This window comes from Oryctolagus cuniculus, chromosome 1 (genome assembly GCF_964237555.1).
Source record: "Oryctolagus cuniculus chromosome 1, mOryCun1.1, whole genome shotgun sequence".
In the NCBI taxonomy this organism is placed as follows: Eukaryota; Metazoa; Chordata; class Mammalia; order Lagomorpha; family Leporidae; genus Oryctolagus; species Oryctolagus cuniculus.
This window is the reverse complement of record NC_091432.1, coordinates 56,752,079-56,778,211: the sequence shown is the minus strand read 5'-3', so window position 1 is coordinate 56,778,211 and position 26,133 is coordinate 56,752,079. Positions and strand designations below refer to the sequence as shown.

The window sequence follows — 26,133 nt, the reverse complement described above, 5'->3', positions numbered from 1 at the left end:
CCCCTGCCGTCCACGTGAGAGCTCCTGGCTCCTAGCTTTGACTTGGCACAGTCCCAGCCATTGCAGTTATTTGGGAGGTGAACCAGCAGATGGAAAACCTCTCTTGCTGTCTCTCTGTCTCTCCCTGTCTCTCTGTAACTCTGTCTGTCAAATAAATAAATAAATCTTTAAAAAAAAAATTCAGTGAGCCTAACAGTTGTCTTCAGTTAAGGTGCCCACAGCCCACATTAGCATACATGTGTTCATATTGGCTACTGACTCCAGTTTCCTGCGAATGCTGTCCCCCAAAGGCAGTGGTGATGGTTAAATTAATTGGGCACTATCACCATATTGGAGACCTAGATTAAGTTCTTGCCTCCTGCCTTCAGCCCTGGCACAGCTTCAGCTATTGCAGTCAACTGGGAAGTGAATCGATAGATTGGGGCTCTTCTTTCTCTCTCTCTCTTTCTCTCTCTGCCTTTCAAAACAGTAAATGAAAAAAACACTTCAAAGAGTATATGTAAGTCTTCAAATCTACACATTTTTATTCATCTATTTTTCAAAACTGTCTGTGTAAACAAAATGTTTATTTAAGGCTCTAAGAGGAGCCGGAGCTGTGGCATAGCAGCAGCTGTGATGCTAGCATCCCATATGGGCTCTAATGGAACAAAGACATAAGCCTCAGCCATTCTCACTCATTGCCCATAAGACAGCTAAACATTGGAATTTATTCCTTGCCCTTGAATCTCAATTGGGTCTCACACCCTATTGCCTTCATATCCAACCCCTCACGGCCAACTGAAAGACCAGTTGCTAGAATTCACCTCTGCCTGCTGCTCCCTAGTCCCACCCCCATCCTTAGCCCTCCTAAAATATAAAAAGGCCCTGCCCCTGGGGTTGGGGCCTCCTGCCACATATTCCATCATGTGTGTGCCGGCAGTTGGTCACCTACCTCTGCGAATTTATTTTCTCTGAATAAATTCAGACTGGCTGTAAATTTGTACACTGCCTCCCCATATGAGGAGGCACCAATCTGCAACTCTTTTCCTAACAGGCTCCATTTCTGATCCAGCTCCCTAAAAAAGCCTGAGAAAAGGAAAAGAAGATGGCCCAAGTGCTTGGACTCCTGCACCCACATGAGAGACCCCAATGAAGCTTGAGGTTCCTGGCTTCGGCCTGGCCCAGCTCTTTTTGTTGGAGCCAATTGGGGAATGAACTAGTAGATGAAAGTTCTCTCTCTACCTCTTTGTCTCTCTCTTTGTAACTCTGCTTTTCAAATAAATAAAATAAATCTTTTTTAAAAAAATCTAAGAAAGCTAGTGAAAAACATTTTACATCGCCCAAAACAATAAGTCATAAAAATTCATTTCCAAGGAGAATTTATTTGGAGAAAATTAGGAACAATTTCACTGCTGAGATCTGAGGAAAATTCATGTGTGTTTTAACTAGCTGGCATGCCAAAAGAAAAGCTAAAAATCAATGAACCATCACATAGTATCTCATAAATATGCACAATTTGAAAAAAAAACCAACTAACATAAAATAAATAGAGTAAAAACTAAAACTCAGGGCTGAGACTACCATGAAGTGAATAAGATTCCCAGACTCAATCCTGAGACTGAACACCTCCCAAATTATATGTTTGCTTGTTTTTAAGATTAATCTATTGATTGGAAAAGCAGAGTTAGATTGAGAGGGAGAGAGAGAGAGAGAGAGATCTTCCATACACAGGTTCACTCCCCAGGCTAAAGCTGGGAGCCCAGAACTCTACCTGGGTCTCTCATGTGGGTGCAGGTACCCCAAGACTTAGCCATTCTCTGCTGCTTTCTCAGGCACATTAGCAGGTAGCTGGATTGGGATTGGAGCAGCAGGGACACAAACCTGCATCTCACTTGCCTCACCTAATCCTGGCTCTGCTAAGAAGGTCAAATCCTCTGGCAGTGTCATTCTAGGTGCTACCTCACTCACTTGAGAATATATGAGAATATTCTTGATCTGAAGAGAGATTATGAAAAGTTTAGCACTGAAGTTTTGTTTTGTTTTGTTTTTAAGGCAGAATTAGACAGTGAGAAAGAGACAGACAGAGAGAAAGGTCTTCCTTTTTCCATTGGTTCATCCCACAAATGGCTGCTACGGCCGGCGCTGTGCCTATCCAAAGCTAGGAGCCACATGCTTCCTCCTGGTCTCCCATGCAGGTGCAGGGCCCAAGGACCTGGGCCATCCTCCACTGCCTTCCCGGCCACAGCAGAGAGCTGGACTGGAAGAGGAGCAACCAGGACAGAACCCGGCGCCCCAACCAGGATTAGAACCCGGGGTACTGGCGCCACAGGCGGGGGATTACCCTAGTGAGCCGTGGCGCCAGCCCAGCAGTGAAGTATTATGATGTCCACAACTTATCATCAACTGGTTCAGGAAAAGTGTGTGTGTGTGTGTGTGTGTGTGTGTGTGTGTGTAGAAAGAGAGAGCAAGCAAACTCAGGAAAATGTTAGTATTTAGGCAATCTACTGATGAAGGGGTATATGGGTAGTAAACATGCCATTCTTGAAAGTTTTTTGCAAGTTTAAACATTTTCCAAATAAAACTTTGGGAAATTATATACACAAACCTATGTATATACTGTGTTTAAGAACTATAGCTTTTGTCCACCCACTATCACATTCTTCCTTCCTGTTATCACAGACCTATCCTGCTGCCTCCTGCAGTTGTTAGAACCCTTCCCCTGGCTTCAGTGAGTGATCCAAGGCAGTGGTGACCACACAAAGTACAACAATCAGCAGGTCAAAAGTTCTAGTCAATCAAGTAGACACTGGATAACGGTTGCATCTAGGCACTAGCTAAAGACAAGCACTGGTCCAAAGATAGCCATGTGACATAGGACAAGCCAATTCAAGTCCTTCCCTTAGATGTTTGAAATTGGTCTTGAAACAGAGAAGTTCCTTTTTTGGCATCTAAGCCCAATATCATAAGAGAGAGAACTGGGTATAAAAGATAGAGAGAGGTTTTATAGGCTTTTTCCAATGTTTTATTTATTTATTTTTATTTGAAAGACAGATTGACAGGGGTTGGCACTGTGGTGTGATGGGTAAAGCCGCAACCTGGAGTGCCAGCATCCTATATGGGCACTGGTTCAAGTCCCGGCTACTCCACTTCCGATCCAGCTCTCTGCTGTGGCCTGGGAAAGCAGTAGAGGATGGCCCAAGTGTTTGGGTCCCTGCACCCACATGGGAGAACCAGAGGACACTCCTGGTTCCTGGCTTCAGATCGGCACAGCTCTGGCTGTTGCCGCCATCTGGGGAGTGAAACAACAGATGGAAGATCTCTCTCTCTCTCTCTCTCTCTCTCTCTACCTCTGCCTCTCTGTAACTCTGCCTTTCAAATAAAATAAATAAATCTTAAAAAAAAAAAAAGAGTGACAGAGAAAGAATGAAGATTGAGAGAGAGAAAGATATTTTCCATCTGCTTGTTCACTGCACTAATGTCCACAATAGCCACTGCCACACAGAAGTCAGGAGCCAGAAACTCCATCCAGGTCTCTCACATGGATGGCAGGGGTCCAAGTACTTGGGACATCTTCCACCAATTTCCCAGGTGCATTTGCAGGGAGCTTCATCGGAGGTAAAGCAGCCAGAACTTGAACCTGCAGTCCAATATGGGATGCAGCCAAGTGTAGTGGCTCAACGCATTGTGCCACAATGCTGTTCCCAAGTGGGGAGGGCACCTTTTTATTTTTTAAAGAGACTTTATTTATTTGAAAGGCCTGAGCTGGGCCAGGCCAAAGCAAAGAGCCAGGAGCTTCTTCCAGGTATCCCACATGGGTAGCAGGGACCGAAACACTTGGGTCATCTTCTACTTCTTTCCCAGGCCATTGTCAGGGAGCTGGATTGGAAGTAGAGGACTCTCTCTATATATAGAGTCAGGTCCCTTGACTATATCTTTCAAAAGAGAACATGTTTGTATTATTAGTTTCACGTGTTCTATTTAATTATCACCTATTGATATGAAACTTCTTAGACAAATATATTTTTCAACATATAATAACACAACACTTAGGGCTTCTTCTGGATTTTTCTTTTAAATGTTTGTTTATTTTATTTATTTTTCTGAAAAGTAAAGCAATAGAGAGAGGGAGAGAAAAAAAGAGATCTTCATCAGCTCATTCACTTCCCAAACGGATGTAACAGCAAGTCCTGAACCAGGCTGAAGCCAGGAACCAGGAACCCCATCTTTGTCTCCCACATGGATGGCAGGAGCCCAAGCACTTGTACCATCTTCTACAGTCTTCCCAGGCACATTAACAGGAAGCTGGATTGGAAGCAGAGTAGCTGGGGACTTAAACCAGCATTCCAATATGGGATGCTGGCATCACAAGCAGTGGCTTAACCTGCTGTGCCACAGTGCCAGATCTGGATTTAATTTTCTTAATTCAGGCAAAGAGAAGAAATGTACAGTAGTCCCTCCCTCAATTTACATAGGGGACATGTAAATTCCAAGACCCCCAGTAGTTTTATGAAACAGCAGATGATACCAAAACCCTGTATAGACTGTCTTTTACCTAACCTACATAACTATGATAAAGTTAATAAATTAGGGCTAGTAAGAGATTAACAACAATTAATAATGAAATAAAAAATTATAGTAGTAAACTATAGTATATTTTATTTTAAATTTATGGCTTACTTATTTCTGAACTTTTACATTTAATATTTTGGCCTGTGGTTGATCACAGATAATTGAAACTGGGGCAAGTAGAACTTCAGATAAGATGGGATGACTATAACAAATAAAGGGACAGTATAAATAACCAGTGCATTTATGGTTTCTGCTAAATTAATTAATTAATTTTTTTTATATGGTGGAAAAACATATATTTAGAATTAGCCAGCTGGACTCCGTTCAGATGATCCCAATTTTGTTGGCAATGTCCAGAGCATCATAGTCAGGAGTCAGCCGCACATACGCCTTCTTCTCTCCGTCAGGTCTGATCAGGGTGTTGACTTTGGCCACATCAATGTCATAGAGTTTCTTCACAGCTTGTTTGATCTGGTGCTTGTTGGCCTTGACATCCACAATGAACACCAGTGTGTTGCTGTCTTCTATCTTCTTCATGGCCGACTCTGTGGTCAGGGGGAACTTGATGATGGCATAGTGGTCAAGCTTGTTTCTCCTGGGGGCGCTCTTCCGAGGGTATTTGGGCTGCCGTCGGAGGCGTAGTGTCTTGGGCCGCCGGAAGGTGGGGGATGTGCGGATCTTCTTCTTGTGGCTGTGGACGCCTTTCAGCACTGCCTTCTTGGCCTTCAAGGCCTTCGCTTTGGCTTCGACTTTAGGAGGGGCAGGAGCTTCCTTCTTCGCTTCGGCACCATCTTGGTGAAAAGGGCTAAATTAATTTAAACAGCAAAGAATCAAATCTTTCTACAGTGAAATGGCATCACCAAGCAGCACTATGATAGACATTGGCTATGTCGAAATGAAGTCCTTGTCTTTTGAGTACATCCCTCCCTGCTGCAACAGAGTTGGCTCACCAGTCCATCACAACACCTCACACCCCTGGGCCCAGTGTTAGGAACGAGGAGGAGCAGATACTCCAAGTCTAAACAATTCGATCTTTCCAAAGGTTGGTCAGACAGGAGCAAATGGAAAAGGGCTGATTCACTCTATGATTTCAGAGCTGTTGGTATGAAAACCAGGCCAATTAGCAAGCATCTTTCTGACTGCTTGGACAAAGCCACATTATCAGAGAAAACAAGATTGATAAACAAAAATAGCTGAGATAGTAGAAGAGAAGAAAGCCAGTCCTGACAACTTCCCATCTTTGGAGCTGGGGTCCCCAATACCACTTCCAACTTTGTCAGGCCTTAGAGGGATGAGACAATGAACTTCTCCTTTGCAAAATGTTCTTTGACTTATTTTTTTTTTCTTATAGGCAATTGAGAGAGTTCAGAATTTCTGATGGTAAAAGTTGTGAAATTCCAGATGGGTTCCAATACTTTCCTTCTAAGAAAGCTCATTAAGAATTGTCTTAGGGGGCCAGCGCCGCGGCTCACTAGGCTAATCCTCCGTCTGCAGTGCCGGCACACCGGGTTCTAGTCCCAGTCGGGGCACCAAATTATGTCCCGGTTGCTCCTCTTCCAGGCCAGCTCTCTGCTGTGGCCCGGGAGTGCAGTGGAGGGTGGCTCAAGTCCTTGGGCCCTGTACCCACATGGGAGACCAGGAGAAGCACCTGGCTCCTGGCTTCAGACCGTGCACGGTGCACCAGCTTCAGCGCGCTGCCGGAGTGGCCACTTGGGGGTGAACCAACGGAAAAGGAAGACCTTTATCTCCGTCTGTCTCTCTCTCTCTCTCTGTCCACTCTGCCTGTCAAAAAAAAAAAAAAAAAAAAAAAAAAGAATTGTCTAGGAAAAAAAAAAAAAACAGTTCTTTCTTTTTAAAGGTCTTAGGCCTAGATTTTCCCCCAGTATGGTTTCAAAAGCAAGCAACCAAAAAGAAATCATTCAAATTGCCTTATTACTTCCCTGCTGTACATCTTCAGTCAGCTAAGATGTACAAATATGGGCATAAAAACACTGAATTACCTTCTGTTGTTATCCACCATGTTAAAGGCCTGCTTGGGAGGGAAAATTATTTCAAACCTCTTAAAAATGCCTTTTTTTTTAAAGTTTTATTTATTTATTCGAGAAGCAGAGTTACAAAGAGAGGGAGAGACCAAGAGAGAGAGAGGTCTGCCATCAGCTGGTTCACTCCCCAAATGGCCACAACTGCTGGAGCTGAGCTGATCCAAAGTCGGGAGCCAGAAGCTTCTTCTGAGTCTCCCACTTGGGCCATCTTCCACTGCTTTCCCAGGCCATTAGCAGAGAGCTGGGTTGGAAAAGGAGCAGCCGAGACACCAGCCCTCTGAAAACGCTTTTTTGTTTCAAAAGAAAACTTTAACACAGGAACTGTTAACTACCAGTAGACATCTAGAGCTCTCTTGTTTTGCACGAGTAAACACTAGCCACGTCCTCAGTTAAGCACCCTACATAGCTTCAGGTACATGAACCCCTGAGTAGAAAATATGATTCAGAATTAGCCTCTTCAGCACTTGATCTATTTTACCCAGTTATTTCTATACCTCTTTTCTCTTTGAACAATCTTTCATCATTTACTCTTCAGGGAACCTAAGCATTGCATTGCCTTTTGAAACTGGTTATGAAGCATTTCAAGTCCTTTGTTTGGTAAGAGCAGGATTTCCCACTGTGAGAAAGGTATTTTACTAGAAATAGCTATTACCTCTGATGGGTAGGATTGTACAGGACTTTTACTTTCCAAATTAAATATTTCTGAATTGTTTGAAATTTCTGTGACTATGTTTGCTTTTGTAATCAGAAAAAAAATACATATTTCTTTTAAAATGTTCAATGCCTCCCTAAAAAGGCAATCCTTAGAGAAAGATATTTTGCCTATGGAGTTCTACAGAAGTGGTATAGGCCTTTTGTCCTTTTTTTCTTTCTTCTAATGATGAAATCCTATGATTTTCTAGCAATTTTGATGTCCTAAACTGAACTATTATAACTTCTGATCTGTGCTTCCCGTCTTGCCCTATTCAAATCATTCCTCATGCTGTTACTGGAGTGATCTTTCTAAAACAGAAACATCTGAGCATGTTGCATCCCTGCTGCAAATTATCAGAGGCTCTTCACCCTCTGCAGGTTCCAAGGACTCTGTGAACCAATCCCTCCTTGCTGCCGCTCCAGCCTTACTGCCTTCTACTTCTCACCTGGCTCTTTAAGCGTCCCCAACTCTAGACTAGATAGTCCCTCAAGGGCCAGTGTGAACCGTCTCTCTCCATGCCTAGGTGAAGATGTGCAAAGACCTCTCTAAAAGTTTGCCTAGGTTGGGGTGACTCTGTCAGGTGTGTTCCTGTCAGTAGGACTGAGGTCACAGGAATTGGGACACAAGGGTTGACACTAAGGTGGGTGGAGTGTCATCACCTTGCTGATTGTCAACATCTCCTCATTCCTGTCTTAACCACAACAGAATCAGCAGTGCGTGGCCACATTCCTTTGATACTGATTTTCTCTGTGTGCTGCAGTGTGTGCTGTTTGGATCCCCTGGCATTTGTAACCAAGAAGCACCTTCAAAGTGAGTGTCATATAGGTCAGATGCTGCTGTGGCTTAGCAATATTAGGCCTCTTGAGTTCCTGTTGTTGCTGGAGGTAACAGGAAATAAGGGTTAGAGGGGGGAAGGGGACCTCAGACGAGAGAGGCTACACTCCAGCACTTTTGTTCCCTAAAACACTGTTTTATCAAGGCCAAGTACTTCCTTGCTTGCTTTCACTGTGCAGTGGCTGGGGAAGCACCGCAAGCTCTCACTGCTAATGCTTATGTAGTTCCTGAAGCAGAGTACTGTAAGAGCACAGAAAACACACGTTGGTGATTGCAACTGGGACAGATGCAAAGAGAGGAGGTCAAAGTCTGCAAAGGAATACAACAAGATTTGAGTAATGGCTCAGGTAGTGGTTTCACGGGTAGCTTTTTTTTTTTCTTTTTAAATTTTAAACTAAGGGCTGGCGCTGTGGCACAGTGAGTTAAGACATGGCCTGTAGTGCTGACATCCCATATGGGCACCGGTTGGAGTCCCATCTGCTCTGCTTCCAATCCAGCTCCATGCTGATGTGCCTGGGAAAGTGGCAGAGAATGGCCCAATTGCTTAGGCCCCTGGACCTACCTGGGAGACCCGGAAGAAGTTCCTGGTTCCTGGCTTCGGATCAGCCCAGTTCTGACCATTACGGCCATTGGGCAATGGACCAGCAAATGGAAGACCCCCCCCCCCACCTCTCCTCTCTCTGTGTAACTCTGATTTTCAAGTAAATAAATAAAACTTAAAAAAAAAAAGTGTGTTAAGAGAGGTTAAAGAAGGGGGACTGCTGGCCCCTGCTGAGACCTGAATTTCTAAGGCCTAACTGTGATGCAATGTATGTATGTCTGCTATAGTTTGGATATGAGTTTGAGTATCTCCCAAGGGCCTATGATGAGTTAGAAGGTTTGTTCCCGGCCAGCGCCGTGGCTCAATAGGCTAATCCTCCGCCTGGTGGCACCGGCACACCGGGTTCTAGTCCCGGTCGGGGTGCCGGATTCTGTCCCGGTTGCCCCTCTTCCAGGCCAGCTCTCTGCTGTGGCTCAGGAGTGCAGTGGAGGATTGCCCAGGTCCTTTGGCCCTGCGCCCGCATGGGAGACCAGGAGAAGCATCTGGCTCCTGGCTTCGGATCGGTGTGGTGCCGGCCATGGTGGCCATTGGAGGGTGAACCAACGGCAAAAGGAAGACCTTTCTCTCTGTCTCTCTCTCTCTCACTCTCCACTCTGCCTGTCAAAAAAAAAAAAAAAAGTTTTGTTCCCAAAATCTTATGTTATTGGTTTAATGGATTAAGGGTGGAGACTTAATCCAATTGTTAGGTCAAAGGTGAGGCTTTTGAGAAATGGTCAGATAGGCTTAGATTAGATTAAGCTGCTGAGTGGAGTGCCATGATTCAATCACAGTGGCTATATAAAGATGGATGCATGTGGCATAGAAGACGAGCATGCGCCCTGCCTCTCGGCTTCTTGACTCGCTGTGTGATCATTCCTTCACCACTCTCTGGCTCTACCATGCATGAGCCAATGGGGCTGCCCAGTCTTGGATTGGGAACCTCCCAAACTTCACCCCTCCTAAGTAGCTCCTCTTAGGATATTTTAGTAGTAAGAATGAAAAGCTGGGGCTGGTGCCCTGGCGCAGTGGGTTAATCCTACTCCTGCGGCACCGGCATCCCATATGGGCACCAGTTCTAGTCCTGGGTGCTCCTCTTCCAATCCAGCTCTCTGCTATGGCCTGGGAAAGCAGTAGAAGATGGCCCAAGTGTTTGGGCTCCTGCACCTGCGTGGGAGACCAGGAAAAAGGTCCCCGGATCCTGGCTTCGGATCGGCACAGTTCCGGCTGTTGTGGCCATCTGGGGAGTGAACCAATGGAAGGAAGACCTTCCTCTCTGTCTTGCCCTCTCACTGTCTGTAACTCTACTTCTCAAATAAATAAATAAAAATCTTAAAAAAAATAAAAAGCTGACCAAAATAATACCATAATCTTCATCCAAAAGACACCATGGAGCTCAATAGAATACACTCATAGAATTAGAAAGTCACAGAAGTGCTCTCTCTCTCTCTTTTTTTTTTTTTTTTGAGATTTATTTATTTATTTGAAAGGCAAAGTTAGAGAGATAGAGGCAGAGAGAGAGGACTTCCATCTGCTGGTTCACTCACCAAATGGCTAGAGCTGGGCGGATCCAAAGCTGGGAACTTCTGGGTCTCCCACGTTGGTGCAGGGGCCCATGCACTTGGACCATCCTCTGCTGCTTTCCCAGACCACATTAAGAGGGAGCTGGGTCAGAAGTGGAACATCCAGGACTCAAATGGATGCCCATACGGGATGCCGGCACTGCAGATGGCAGCTTTTTCTGCCATTCCACAGTGCCAACCCTCAGAAGTTCTCTTCAAGGTAATTTACAGACAATCTGGTCCAATCTTACTTGTAGAGAAAACAGAGACCCAGAGAGGTTGAGTAGTTTTCCACACTAGCATAGCTCATTTGTGGTAAAGGTGAAAAGAGAGTGCAGGCTTTTTATCTTTTGTCCAAAGGAAGGAGTAATTTTATTCTTTCTTGCTACTGCCTTTCAAACTCACTTCATTAACTTCTCCTGACTATCCCTTTAGACTATGGTTTTGGCTGTTCCCTACCAGCCTCTCATCTGTCAGCTGAGATAAAAACCTCAGTTTCTGTCCCATAACTCAGGACATTGTCCTGTGAGCTCTCTCTCCACGTTCCACTCTAGCTCCCAGGGACCACAGAGCCCTTCACATCCACACATCAGCACCGAGAGGCCAGTCTCTCCTCCTGGCAGGTTCTCACTCTTAATCTTCTATTTTTGTTGTTATTGCAAGACTTATGTATTCATTTGAAAGGCAGAGTTACAGATAGAGAGAAGGAGAGATAGAGAGAGCTCTTCCATCCACTGGCTCACTCCCCAGATGACCACAAGAGTCAGGGCTGGGCCAGGCCAAAGCCAGGTGCCAGGACCTTCATCCAGGTCTCCCATGTTGGTGCAGGGGCCCAAGTACTTGAGCCATTTTCCACTGCTTTCCTAGGCACATCAGCAGAGACCAGATCAGAAGTAGAACAGCAGGACTCAATCCAGCACCTACATGGGATGCTGGCATTGCAGGCAGTAGCTTAATCCACTGTGCTACAGCATCGACCCCTTAACTTTCTCTTAACCACAGGATGCAGACAGTTTTCTTCAAATAAATTCTTGGCTTTAAAACTTCATTTCCTTGGTTTTCTTTTCTTAGACCAAAAAGTGAATGATGGGATATAGGTTTCAGAATTGATTGGCCGGCGCCGCGGCTCACTGGGCTAATTTTCAGCCTTGCGGCGCCAGCACACCAGGTTCTAGTCCCGGTCGGGGCGCCGGATTCTGTCCCGGTTGTCCCTCTTCCAGGCCAGCTCTCTGCTGTGGCTAGGGAAGTGCAGTGGAGGATGGCCCAAGTGCTTGGGCCCTGCACCCCATGGGAGACCAGGATAGGTACCTGGCTCCTGCCTTCGGATCAGCGCGATGCGCTGGCCGCAGCGCGCCGGCCGTGGCGGCCATTGGAGGGTGAACCAACGGCAAAAGGAAGACCTTTCTCTCTGTCTCTCTCTCTCACTGTCCACTCTGCCCGTCAAAAAAAAAAAAAAAAAAAAAAAAAAAAAAAAAGAATTGATTTGGGTGCCACCCCCTTGAGCAAGCCCTGCATAAATGATCAGACATATCTCTTTGTAACTTGGTGGCACTTACCACCTAGTGTTCTGAGCTCCAAAACTAGGAAAACAGGAAAATCTCATTTAACATCCTGTTTCAATTGTTTTTATTGTTTCCAGGTTCTCTTTGTTTCTTAATGCATTCCAGCTGAAATTTTTTAAATTAAATTTTTATTAGACTATGCATTCCAATGACAGAACACATGCCTCTTATTTTAAAAGAAAAAAGAATTATTTTTTTGAAAGGCAGAGTTATGGAGAGGCAGATGGAGAGAGAAGTCTTCCATCCATTGGTTTACTCCCTAAAAGGCGGCAACAGCCGGAGATGGGCCAAACCAAAACCAAATCCAGGAGACTGGAGCTTCTGCCAGGTCTCCCATGCGGGTGCAGGGTCCCAAGCACTTGGGCCATCCTCCACTGCTTTTCCAGACCATAGCAGAGAGCTGGATTGGAAGTGGACTCAAATTAGCACTCATATGGGATGCTGGCACTGCAGGAGGCAGCTTTACCCACTAAGCCACAGTGCTGGCCCCTCTTTCTTTCTCTTTACGATTTATTTCAGATTCCTGTTACATTTTTTAATTTGTTAAACCCTGTTGTGGGACCAGCCACTGTCTGCTTCCTTCCCCTTACCTGGGAATGCTGGGAACCAGCTGCAGGCTGTTTTAATCTAAGCCTGCCTAAGGGCAGGAGGAATTTCCTGCACTTAGTGTCCCGCCCCACACCCCCAGGTTTTCTGTCAAGATTGTTGGCTATCCAAACTATCTCCCAGTTCTATGAGATAACTGAACTTCAGCCTCATTCTTTTTTTTTTTTTTTCCCCTGGGCCAGGAGCCGGGAGCTTCTTTCAGGTGTCCCATGTGGGTGGGGGCCCAAGGACTTGGGCTTTCTTCCACTGTTTTCCCATGCCATTAGCTGGATCAGAAATGGAGCAGCCAGGACTCAAACCAGCCCCACTATGGGATGCAGGCCCTGCAGGCAGTGGCTTTACCTGCTGTGCCACAGTGCCGGACCCCAGCCTCATTCTTGAGACAGAGTCCTTCATTAGACTCCAGCTCCACTGCCTGAATTTCAGCCTAGTCCCTTAGATGTAACCCTGACACCTTCCCAAATATCCTGAACCCCTGAGTCTGAGGTCTTCCTGCTTCCTTCCCTTCCCCATTCTTGGGAAATGGAATGCCTTTCAACTTTGGCCCAGTGGCTAGAGTCTTACTACATGCTAACTAGACTTATCTATTTATCTGGAATCCTGATGAATATCTGTTGTGTCAAAATTCTCTATCTCCCATTACGATAATGTTATTTTCTGTTAGGCCCCAGATGCCAAATGCTTGCCTACGCTACTGCTTGCTATTTGCCACAGTGGCCTCTCAACAGATTTGGCCTGCCCAATGCTACTGAAGCTAATACTGTGTCCCTTTGTGGTACCGGATCCCCATCTCTTCCTCTCAGTTGGGTCTAGGCTACCACAGGACTCAAGCCATGCATGGATCATTTCCCACGAGTAGAATGTCCTATTACACACTGCTCTGAAGAACAGTGCAACCTTTGGGACCAAACCAGGAAAACATAGCCCCAGGTAGTGAGCCCTTTGAGGACAGTATTCATCTGCAATAGTCAGGGATTTACCTACCATATCCACTTAGACATTAACTAATCAAAGACTGTTAAGTTCTGGGTCCCCATTCAGTGCAAGCATATGTAACAGACATCCATTTTTCCCAGCCAGCATCCTTTCTTCTGGTTGGATATTACTACTTCTCTTGCCCATATCTATTGCATAGAATTCTGGTAGGGCTGACCCAAATCTCAGCTTTAGCTCTGGTCAATCAGAGCAACACAACATCTCATGGGCAGAATGATTACTTCAGGCACACGCACATGACCCACACTGGGCCAATGACAGTCTTACCTGGGATTTCAAAAGGAATTATTAAGAAAGAGGTGCATTCAGATGGGTTACTAAATTGGTAGAATGGAACCTGGAGCTGCTGATGGCCATCTTTGTCACCACATAGGGAGATCCTGCCTGGGAATGAAGCCAACACAGGAAAGCAAGACTGAGAGAGGAAAAATCTGCTGCAACATTCGTTCAATCCTAATGACAGCAATCTACCTGTAGACTTCTTGGTTCATTAATGAATGTGTTTACTGTTATTATGTAAGTCATGAGTTGGATTGTATTTTTATTACTTGCAACTAATACATCTGGTAAGAGAGACTGACTAGTATTTCTTTCTGCTTTGCTAGCTGTATAAACTTCTAGGAATGAACTATACCAAAGAAAAAAACAAATTTAAAAATGGGCTTAAAGTGTATTATTTAATTCATTAAACTATCACTTAAAAGCAGCATACTATAGTGAAAATGTCACAAGCTTTGCAACCTATTGGAACCCTAATAAAATCTTAAATCTCCTATATTCTAGCTATGTATGCTGGCCATATAAATTAATATCCTGGCCCTCTGTTTCTTCTTTTGTAAAATGAGGAGAACATTATCTATCACATAGGATTATTATGAGGAATACCCATAATGCATATGGTCCCTATAACTAAAAGGCTTTCAATAGATAATAGTTATTTAAAGTATCAAACACCTTGACCTGGCAGGATTTGTGGGTAGCATATTCTAAAAGGATTTTTAAAAAGCAAAAACATGACCTCTATGCCTGGTAATTCAAAATCTAGATTAGATGAGGAGATAATGGGTGTGGGAGTTAGGCTCAGTGGTTAAGATGCTGCTTGTGACACTCACATCCCACATAGGAGAGCCTGGTTCCAGTCCTGCCTCTACCTCTGATTCCAGCTTCCTGCTAAATGTGCATTCTGGGAGGCAGCAGATAATGGCTCATATACTTGGTTCCCAGTCGACCATGAGTCCCAGCTGCTCCACTTCTGATCCAACTCCCTATTAATGCATCTGGGGAGGCAGCAGAAGATGGCCTGAGTACTTGAGCCCTTGCACCCATGTGGGAGAAGTGATGGAGTTGCAGGCTCCTGGCTTCAGCCTGGCTCAGCCTCAGCTAGTGCAGCCATTTGGGGAGTGAACCAGTGGATGGAAGCTCTCCCTTCTTCTTTGTGTCTCTTGTTCTTCTCTCTGTTTCTCCCTTTCTCTGAACTCTGCCTTTCAAATAAATTAATAAAATGTCTTGAAAATTAAAATAAAATGAAACGAAAAGAGGACACACAAATGTTAAACAGAGCCACTGGTTACTAAGGGGAAGGAGAGGCTGGTGTTGCGGCTCACTTGGCTAATCCTCTGCCTGCGGCGCCGGCACCCCAGATTCTGTCCCGGTTGCTCCTCTTCCAGTCCAGCTCTCTGCTGTGGCCCGGGAGGGCAGTGGAGGATGGCCCAAGTCCTTGGGCCCTGCACCCGCATGGGAGACCAGGAGGAAGCACCTGGCTCCTGGCTTCGGATCGGCGCAGCATAGCGGCCACTTGGGGGGGGGGTGAACCAATGGAAGGAAGACCTTTCTCTCTGTCTCTCTCTCTCACTGTCTAACTCTGCCTGTCAAAAAATAAAATAAAAAGTAAGGGGAAGGAGATAATTCCCTTTGGCTGATCATAAAAAGAATTCATGAAGAAGTGAAATCTGGGCTCTAAAAGAATATGATTTTTTTTTTTTTGACAGGCAGAGTGGACAGTGAGAGAGAGAGACAGAGAGAAAGGTCTTCCTTTGCCGTTGGTTCACCCTCCAATGGCCGCCGTGGCCGGTGCACTGCGGCTGGCGCACCACGCTGATCCGATGGCAGGAGCCAGGTACTTATCCTGGTCTCCCATGGGGTGCAGGGCCCAAGGACTTGGGCCATCCTGCACTGCACTCCCTGGCCACAGCAGAGAGCTGGCCTGGAAGAGGGACAACCGGGACAGAATCCGGCGCCCCGACCGGGACTAGAACCTGGTGTGCTGGCGCCGCAAGGCGGAGGATTAGCCTAGTGAGCCGTGGCGCCGGCTCAGAATATGATTTTTGACAAGCAGAGATTGGGAGAAAGTGTCCAAGAAAGGAAGGGAGGTAGGGAGGAAGGGAAAAATGCATGAGCATGTCTGTGGGCACCACAGAGCATGTCAACATGGCTGGAGTGTAGACTCCATACAGGAATACAGGGAGCTACAACCGATGCCAGACCTGGGCTGGTAAATATGCAGAAGGTGTGGCTTTCAGTCTCACATAGTGGGAATCTTTGAACCCATGAATGTTAGCAGTGTTGGTGCAGGGTGAAAGCTAAGGTTTGACCAGAAAACCACCTGGATTCTCATCAAACTGCTTACTCCCGACTGTCCCCAGCATCCTGCCTCAGTGAACTCTGGTAATTGAGGGGTGTGTCATCCCTCTCAACTGAGTGCTGGAACATGAAAAATGGCTAGAAAACATCAGCCCACAGGCAGAGACTACTAATGAGTGTTAATTGTATGTGGTCAAAAGGGCACCTGGATCCAAAGGGGGAAGGTAGGATTGTAGTCTTCTTTGTCTTTCACTCTTAAAATTAATTCCTCTTAGCCACTTTCCCTGTCTCCAGGCTTCCCCCCACTTCAAATTCTTTTATATTTCATGTCTAGATTAATCTTCCTGTTCTGACCCTGTCATTTCAACCCCAAACCATTAATGATAACTCACACCAACAGAACAGACTAAAAATCTTTGGCTTTCTATAGAAGACTCTTTTAAAAAGAAGATTTATTTATTTATTTGAAAGGTAGAGCTACAGAGTGGCAGAGAGAGAGACAGAGAGAGAGAGAGAGAGAGAGTTCTTCCATCCGCTGGTTCACTCCACAGATGGCCACAATGGCTGGAGCTGTGCCGATCTAAAGCTGGGAGCTTCTTGCAGGTCTCCCATGTGGGTGCAGAGGCCCAAGGACTTGGGCCATCTTCTGCTTTTCCCAGGCCATAGCAGAGAACTAGATTGGAAGTGGAGCAGCTGGGTCTCAAACTGGTGCCCACATAGAATGCTGGCACTGCAGGCAGCAGCTTTACCTGCTATGCCACAGTGCCAACCCCAGAAAATTCTTTCTACTTGAGGCAGCAACCACCTTTCAGACCTCGCTGCCAGGTATCAGGTATCTTCTGGTTTGGCCACACGATCTGCTCATGAGTCCCCAGCTTTTCTGTCTTCACGACTCCTTTGTGCTGCTCATTCTGCCTCAAATACCACTTCACAGTCCCCTCAGCTGTTTCAGTCTTCTGGGCCCTTGAAGACACAGTTCAGATACATTTCCTCATCCCCCTCTGTCTGTTACCCTGACTTTGACAATGTCCTCCCATTTGAAACTCCCGTGGAACTCCACCTGTATCTCTCTTCAAGCACAGCATCATCTGCTTTTTAGAACTCAGTAACAGCTTAGTTTGATAGAAGTCAAAATTTGAAACAGTGTGATAGATAACAATCACATGTATTCATACCACTCAGAATCACAAATGTTTAACAGTTTCACATTTGTTTCCATGGTTTTAAAGAAGTGAAACTTTGGCTGGGCTGTGGCTCACTAGGTTAATCCTCCACCTTGCAGCACCGGCACACCGGGTTCTAGTCCCGGTTGGGGCACCGGATTCTGTCCCGGTTGCCCCTCTTCCAGGCCAGCTCTCTGCTGTGGCCAGGGAGTGCAGTGGAGGATGGCCCAAGACCTTGGGCCCTGCACCCCATGGGAGACCAGGAGAAGCACCTGGCTCCTGCCATCGGATCAGCGCGGTGCGCCAGCCGCAGTGCACCGGCCACGGCGGCCATTGGAGGGTGAACCAACGGCAAAGGAAGACCTTTCTCTCTCTCTCACTGGCACTCTGCATGTAAAAAAAAAAAAAAAAAAAAAAAAGTGAAACATTGTAGATCAAATTTTGTAGATCAAATTAAAGTCCATTTTAGGGGCTGGCACTGTGGCACAGCAGGTTAAAGCCATGGCCTATAGGGATAGCATCCCACATAGGTGCCAGTTCGAGTCCCAGGTGCTCCACTTCCAATCCCACTCGCTGCTCATGCACCTAGGAAAGCAGCAGAGGATGGCGTAAGTCCTTGGGCCCCTGCGCCCACATAGGAGACCGGGAAGAAGCTCCTGTCTTTCCCCTAGCCCAGCCCCGACTCTTGTAGCCATTTGGGAAGTAACCCAGGGAATGGAAGATTTCTTTCTCTCTCTCTCCCCGCCCCCCCCCCCCAGCCTTGTAACTGCTGGTGCTGTGGCGCAGTGGGTTAATGCCCTGGCCTAAAGTGCCGGCATCCCATATGGGCACCGGTTCGGGACCCAGCTGCTCCACTTCCAATCCAGCTCTCTGTTATGGCCTGGGAAAGCAGTAGAAGATGGTCCAAATCGTTGGGAACCCTGCCCCGCATGGGAGACCTGGAAGAGGCTCCTGGCTCCTGGCTTTGGATCGGCACAGCTCCAGCTGTTGGGGCCAATTGGGGAGTGAACCGGCGGATGGAAGACTTCTCTGCCTCTCCTCTCTCTGTGTAACTCTGACTTTCAAATAAATAAATAAAACTTAAAAAAAAAAAAAAACAAATAAATAAATAAATCTTTTTTAAACCCTTATAGCCACACACCCTCCCAGTCAGTCCCATTTCCCTTCTCAATTTCTAGTAGTAATGCCACCATAAAATGAGTGTGTAACTTTCCATTTCACTCTATAATTTTAGATACATACAGATATGTATTCATCATCAATGGATTATGATGCTACATGTGTTTTAAAATTTATATTGGGCAAGGGGACAGTTGTTTAGCTTAAAGTTTAAGATGCTCATGTCCCAAAATGGATTGCCTGGGTTCAATGCCAGTGTCTGGGTTCCAGCTCCTAATCCAGCTTCCTGATGACACAGACCCTGGAAGGCTGTAGTAATGGCTCAATTGGTTGAGTTCCTGCCATCCACATGGGAAGCTTGGGTTGATTTCCTGGCTCCTGGCTTCAGCAAGCCTAACCCCAGCTATTGCAAGTATTTGAGGGTTGGGCCAGAGGATGGGAATTCTGTCTGTTTGCCACTCAAATAAATGAATACAAACTAGAAAAAAAAATTCACATTGGGGCAAACATTAAGACAAAGTTTATGAGACCCATGTCCCAAATTGGAATACCTGGATTTGATATTTGGCTCTGGCTCCTGACTCCAGCTTCCCACTAATGCAGACCCTGGGAGGCAGTGGTAATGGTTCAAGTATTTGGGTCCCTGCCACCCTTGTGGGAAACCTATACTGAGTTCCAGGATCCTGCCTAGCCCAACCATGCTGTTTTTTTGCCTCTGGAGAGTGAAACAGCAGAAGGGAGATACCTCTCCCCCCGCCCATCACTCTGCCTATCAAATAAAATGAAGAATTTTTAAACTGTTAGACATTTGCATCACCGATAATTTTTCCTTCTAAGTAAATAATATTTTAATGACTATTACATATAAATGTAAGCCCACATCTGTAATTATTGCCTTAATATTCATACATTTGAATGAAATTACTGAGAAATGGGTTTGCATGCTTTTATTTTTATCCATATAAAATGTATGAAGTTAAACACATTTTTAGAGGCTGATGTTGTGGTGTAGCAGGTTAAGTCTGCCACCTACAAAGCCAGCATTCCATTTGGGTACTGGTTTAAGTTCCAACTGCTCCACTTCTGATCCAACTTCCTGCTAATGGCCTGGGAAAAGCAGTGGAAGATTGCCCAAGTTCTTGCGCCCCTGCACCCACATGGGATACCTGGGTGAAACTTTTGGCTCCTGGCTTCAGTTTGGCCTAGCCTCAGAAATTGCAGTCACCTGGGGACTGAACCAGTGGAAGGAAAATCTCTCTCTCTCTCTCTCTCTCTCTCTCTCTCTCATTCTCTGTTTTTCCTTTTCTCTCTGTAACTTTGGCTTTTGAATAAATAAATTTAAAAAATATTTTTAAGGCAAACCAGTTTTTTTTTTTAAAGATTTATGTATTATTTGAAAGTCAAAGTGTCAGAAAGAAAGGGAAAGACAGAGAGAAAGATCGTCCATCAGCTGGTTCACTCCTCAAATGTCTGTAACAGGAAAGAATAGGCCAGGCTGCAGGCAGGATCCAGGAATTCCATCCAGATCGCCCACATTGGTGGTAGGAATCTAAGTGCTTGGGCCATCATCCTCTGCCTCCCCAGTACATTAGCAGGAAGCTGGATAAGAAGCATGGAGCTGCAGAGACTTGAACTGGGCATTCCTACATGGGAGGTCAGTGTCCCAATGACAGTTTAACCTGCTGTGTCACAACATCCCCCCTCCCCAATATTTTAATATCAATAAAAAGTGTATGGTGAAAATAGTTGTTTTCTTCCTCATTTTTCTCCACAGCTCAAAGACTGTCATTTCCCACTTTTTTTTTTAACCTCCATATGGGTATGTTAAATAATGTGCTTATGCTTATGCTATTTCCTGATATATCTGTCTTTTTTAAAGATTTTATTTATGTATGTATGTATTTGAAAGGTAGAATTACATACAGTAAGAGAGAGATGCAGAGAGAAAGGTCTTTCATCTGCTGGTTCACTCTTCAAATGGCCGGAGCTGAGCTAATCCAAAGCCAGGAGCCAAGAGCTTCTTCTGAGTCTCCCACACAGGTGCAAGGGCCCAAGCACATGGGCCACCTTCTACTGCTCTCCCAACTCATACCAGAGAGCTGGATTGGAAGAGGAGCAGCTACGACTAGAACCGGCATCCATATGGGATGCCAGCGCCACAGGCAGAGGATTAACCTACTGTGCCACAGTCCCAGCCCTAATATATATGTCTTAAACATGATCTATTGCCTTCCTTTGTGCTAGATGAGGATGTGGTACTCTTACAATTACACCACATACCCATCATCACTTCTCCTTCCCCAGCTTCCCAAAGTAGTTAAATAATTTTTGTTCACATCAAGAATCAGTTTATACTGTGATTAAAATGTGTAATTTTCACAGATTAAGTCAAGTACTATACTGTGATTCCTTTCTTATAAAACTCTAGGAAATAAGGGGGCTCATTTTACTTTATCTGCACCAACATTGGTTAATAACTTTAAAAAAAAGTTTTTTCATATTAAAAGTGAAACAAGGGCAGGTGTTGCGGTGCAGCTGGTTAAGCTGCCATCTGACATGCCTGTATCCCATAGGAGTGCTGGTTCAAGTCCCAGCTACTCTGCTTATGATCCAGCTTCCTGCTAATGCATCCTGGGAAGTAGTCCATGATGGCTCAAGTGCTTGGGCACCTGCCATTCATGTGGGAGACCCAGTTGGAGTTCTGGGTTCCTAGCTTCAGCCTGGCCCAGTCCTGCATGTGGCAGGCATTTGGGGAGTAAACCAGCACATGGAAGTGCTCTCTCTCTCTCTCCTTCCCTCTATCATTGTTGCTCTGTTTCTCAAGTAGATGACAATAAATACTTAAATAAAAGTAAAATGTATTTATGATGGAAAATTTTTTCATTCAGAAAAATAAAAATTGAAATCAACTGTAATCACAGTCCATTTTGAACTGCTTCTCTCACCGCCTCTTTGTTCCCTTGTCCTCTTTCCCCATAAGTACTCAAATCAACACTGCCTGGACCATCTGCAGAGAGTCACTGAGTGTCCGTGATCCCTGATGCACCTTAGAGCATCCAATCTGTCACTGTCAATTAGCATACCTCCACCGCCCATCTGCCTCTGGCCAATAGGCAAACACCTGGCCTTTCCACACAAGCAGTTTTTAATTTTTTTTTAAAGTGAGGAGTCCATAAGTGTGTTCTGGGTTCTTAAGAATTCAAGTCTTTCAGCTTGCCACCCAGAAGAGGACCTGCACCCCTATTCAGTTGTTTCCATTTTAGTAATAGCCTTATTCTTCCCTGGCCTTACAGAATGCACCAAGGGGTTGAGTTGGAGTAAGTTTAAGTATAACTTTATAGAATTCTCATAAACACTGTTGTCTTACACTCAAGCCCTATGGTCCATTCCTTATTTCATTAAAATACTTTTAAAAAATTATTTATTTATTTGAAGGGCAGAGTTATGAGACAAGGAGGGGGGGACCTTCATCTGCTGGCTCATTCCACAAATGGCCACAACAGCCAGGCTGGGCCAGGTCAAAGCCTGGGGCCATGTGCTTCATCCATGCCTCCCATGTGGGTGCAAGGGCCCAAGGACTTGGGCCATCTTCCATTGCTGTCTCAGGTGCATCAACCTGGAGCTGGATCAGAAGTGAAAGACCAGAAACTAGAACTGGTACCCACGTAGGATGCTGGCATCACATTCAATGGCTCAACCAGCTATGCCACAACACCAGCCTCAATCAATTAAAAAAATTTTTTTTATTTTGTCTATCAGAGAGACAGTTCCCATCTACTAGCTCATTCTCCAAATACAAGGCTGGGCCAGGTAGAAGCTATGAATGAGGAGCTCAATCCAGGTCTGTCATGTGGGTGGTGGAGACCAAAGTACTTCAGCAATCACTGTTACCTCCCAAGGTGTGCATTAGCATGAAGCAGGAATCAGGAACAGATCCAGCATTCAAAGCCAGGACTCCAGTATGGGATGTGGGCATCCAGCTGCCCGACAAATGCCCATTTGCCTGTGGCCCATGCTAATCCTTAAGGAGAGATCTCCTCCCTTAGTACAGGATTTCTCCCTTAAGGGATCCATTAGTCCTTCCTACAATCCGTGTTTCATCGGGTGATGTTCTTTTTTAAACCCAAATTTTCTTTCATAGCACTTCTGGACCCAAGAAAAACAAGGCCTGGAGCTAGATGTTTCTTGTACTCAATACAGCAGCATTCTCATTCAACAAGCCCTCTGTCAGTTAGCTACTCTCCTCTTTCCCCTCAGTTCCCTTGGCTTCCCTCCTCCCCCCCCCCCCCCCCCCCCCGCCCTCTCCCGTTCCTACTTTGATCAGAGCCCTTATTGCCGGGTGTTAGCTCTAGGTCACCTTGTGGGTATCTTCCCCAGCTTGAGCCCTTTGAGGGCAGGAATCCTGGCACCACAGGGAGGTAGGGCGAAGAGTAAGTGCAACATATTTACGGGAGGAATCGGTGATGGGTGTTTGGACAAGACTACACTACAATGATTTTAATACCGGGAAAGAACTTTCAACTTAAACCAGAAGCCAACAGCTCCCTCTATTTTCTTGTGCCAAGGAATGGCTTGAAGAACCCTGAAAATGCACCTGGTCGCCCCGTGAGGGCTGGATGGGAATGCGGCTAAACCAGTTAGGGAGTCGCTTTGGTGGCCCTGCGGTGAGCTGCTCAGAATGGGTGGAGTGGCCGGTGCAGACTTAGAGCTACAACTAAAAGGCATTTCCAAAAGAATAAAAGCCGAAATTCGCTGAGTTCCAATGTGCTAGAGGTTACACCATCATCAACCTGGGCACGGAATCACTTCTATTTCGCCCGGATGCAAAGTGACATTAGACCAGATTAAGCGGCTGAGGGGAAGGCGCGAGCCTGTCACACACCCCAAGTGATGAGCTTCCAACTCAGGTCCGAGGCCTCGATAAGTCGGAGCCTAACTCCTGTGTTTTCCTGCGCCGATGCTTCAGCGCCTCAATTTGCTGGGAAACGCCTTGCAACGCCAGAACGTAGGAGCGCAGAGGTCGTGTATCAGGCTGCCCGTGCCTTCCGGGGCCGTGGAGAAGGCCGCTCCGGGTAGAGGCCGCCGCGCGGTAGCCCCGGAACGGCGGGAGGCGGCAGGGCCCCTGGCGGAAGGCGGCCGCAGCTGCGCAGACTGGGGAGCGGAAGCGGCTGAGTCACCGCGCGGGCAGAAAGGCGGCCGGCTTGGAGCGCGCGGCGGACGCCTGCGGTCCCGCATGGCTGGGCCGTGACGGCTCGGCGTGAGCACCCTCAGGGCAGTCGGCCCTGGCTGTGACGAGAGCGGCCGGAAGGGCTGAGTCAGCGCAGGCGACGCGAGCGGCGCTGGCGGGGAGGGGCGGACGCGCCTTCCCGCGGCCCCTGCTCCGGGCCCGGCCCGGGGGCCCCGCGCGCAGCCCGGCCCCTGCTGCCCGGCCGAGGCCGAGTGGGCGCTGCTTGTCAGCGGATGCCGTCCGGGCCGTGCTATCTGAAACCGAAGTTTGAAATCACGGAGCGGCCTCAACCGACAAACCCAGGTTTCAGTGGAAGCCACTGGCCTTGTGAAAGGTCGGGTAGGTTTTGAAGATCAAAGGCGCTTGCCCAGGGCTAGGAATGATTTGCCTGACTCAGTTCCAAAATGCAATAGGTGATAATTAAAACACACAATTATTATTTTTTGTAGTGTAGGACCAAAACTTCCATACAGAGTACTTCCCATGGGTCCCTGATGAACTCGGTCCAAAGGGACCAGAACCCAGCGGATGCTTCTCCCTGCTCCTACACTGCTGAGACCGGAACCCAAATTTATAAAATAATATTTAATAGGTTTTGTTCAAAATTCTTTTTTAGACAATAAGCCACTATACTGTGGAGTATTCTGGAAAAAAAGGAAAACCTAATTGCAGCTCTTGAACCAAAACCACAATTGCTTTTGCTTCTCTCCCTACATTTTTTGTTATTGTTCACAAGAAGAGATTTTTATATAGCTACATTAGAGCTGTCATTTTCTATGTTACTGTTTTCACTAACCTCACATAAACATTTGCCCGTGCCTCAAAGATCTTCAGAATCATTAAGATTTTATTGATTTATTTTCATTTATTTGAAAGGCAGAGATAGAGCACTTGCGCACTCACTGGTTCATTCCCCTCAAATGGCAGCAATATTCAGTGCTGAGCCAGTTTAAAGCTAGGCTACAGCCGGCGCCGCGGCTCACTAGGCTAATCCTCCGCCTAGCGGCGCCGGCACACCGGGTTCTAGTCCCGGTTGGGGCGCCGGATTCTGTCCCGGTTGCCCCTCTTCCAGGCCAGCCCTCTGCTGTGGCCAGGGAGTGCAGTGGAGGATGGCCCAGGTGCTTGGGCCCTGCACCCCATGGGAGACCAGGAAAAGCACCTGGCTCCTGGCTCCTGCCATCGGATCAGCGCGGTGCGCCGGCCGCAGCGCGCCAGCCGCGGCGGCCATTGGAGGGTGAACCAACAGCAAAGGAAGACCTTTCTCTCTGTCTCTCTCTCTCTCACTGTCCACTCTGACTGCCAAAAAAAAAAAAAAAAAAAAAAAAAGCTAGGCTACAGGGACTCCACCCAAATCTCTCTTGTGGATGGGCAGGTGCCCAAGTCCTTGAGCTGTGATCTGCTGCCGCCCAGGGTGTGCATTAGCAGGAAGCTGGAATCAGAAGCAGAGCCAAGACAAACTCAGTCTGATACAGGATACAGGTGTCCCAAGCAGTTTCTTAGCTGCTGTACCAAATGCCCACTCCAAGGATCGTTATTCTATTTTATTTTGTAAAATATCTATTCTGGGAGCCGGTGCTGTGGTATAGCTGGTAAAACCACTGCCTGCCCTGCTGGCATCCCATATAGGCACTGGTTCACATCTCAGCTGCTCTACTTGCAATCCAGCTCCCTGCTAATGGCCTGGGAAAAGCAGCAGAGGGTGGTCCAAGTGTTTAGGCCCCTACCACCCACTTGAGAGACCCAGAGAAAGTTCCTGGCTTTGGCTTGTCCCAGCCTTGGCTATTGTGGGCATTTGGGGAATGAACCAGAAAGCAGATGGAAGATCTCTCTTTGTTTAACTCCCACTTAAATTTTTATTTACTTGAAAGGCAGAGTGACAGAGAAAGAGAGAGAGAGAGAGATCCTCAGTTTCCTGGTTCTCTCCCCAAATGGCCTCAGTGGACTGAACTGAGCCAGGCCAAATCCAGGAGCCTGGAATTCCATCTGGTCTCCCATGTGGGTGCAGGGGTCCAAGCACTTGGGCCATTTTCTGCTGCTTTCCTAATATGCGTTAGCAGGGAACTAGATTTGAAGTAGTTGGAACTTGAACTGGTGCTTATATGGGATGCTGGTGTCACAATTAGCAGCTTAACCTACTATGGCCACAGTGTCAACCCCTTGTTCTCTGTTGCTTTCTTCTTCCCTAAGTTATTTATTTATTTGAAAGGCAGAGTGACAGAGCGGGAGGGAGAGACAAAGAGAAAGTTCTTCCATCAGCTGGTTCATTCCCCAAATACCTGCAAATGTAAAGGCTGGAATAGACCTCAGTGAGGAGCCATGAACTCCATTCAATCTCCCAGGTGGGTGGCAAGAAACCAAATACTTGAGCCATCATTCAATGCTTCCCAGGCACATTAGCAGAAAGTTGAATCAGAAGTGGAGGAAGGACTTGATCCCAGGCACTCTAGATTTGGAATGCAGGCATTCTAAGTGGCAGCTTAACCTGCTATGCCTCAATACTCTGCCTCTCAAATAAAATTAATAAAAATTTTAAAAATATAAAAGTAGAAAGATTACAAAAAGGAGTCTGATGAGGTTGAGAACTAGTGCCCTACTCTAATAAGTATCAAAGACTTATCTTAAC

The 26,133-nt window shown here is 46.4% G+C and overlaps 1 long non-coding RNA gene across 2 annotated transcripts; it reads right to left on the bottom strand.

Annotated features, from left to right (window-relative positions):
• Window positions 1–4,788: 4,788 nt before the first annotated feature.
• On the bottom strand, window positions 4,789–23,582 carry LOC100351127 (uncharacterized). 2 transcript variants are annotated; one of them, XR_011388527.1, is made up of 3 exons: window positions 23,155–23,582; window positions 13,689–13,805; window positions 4,789–5,353 (listed from the first exon to the last, which is right to left on the bottom strand). It is a non-coding gene; the product is annotated as an uncharacterized lncRNA (long non-coding RNA). The 2 variants fall into 2 exon arrangements; XR_011388526.1 differs by having other exon boundaries at window positions 23,166–23,578.
• Window positions 23,583–26,133: the final 2,551 nt, after the last annotated feature.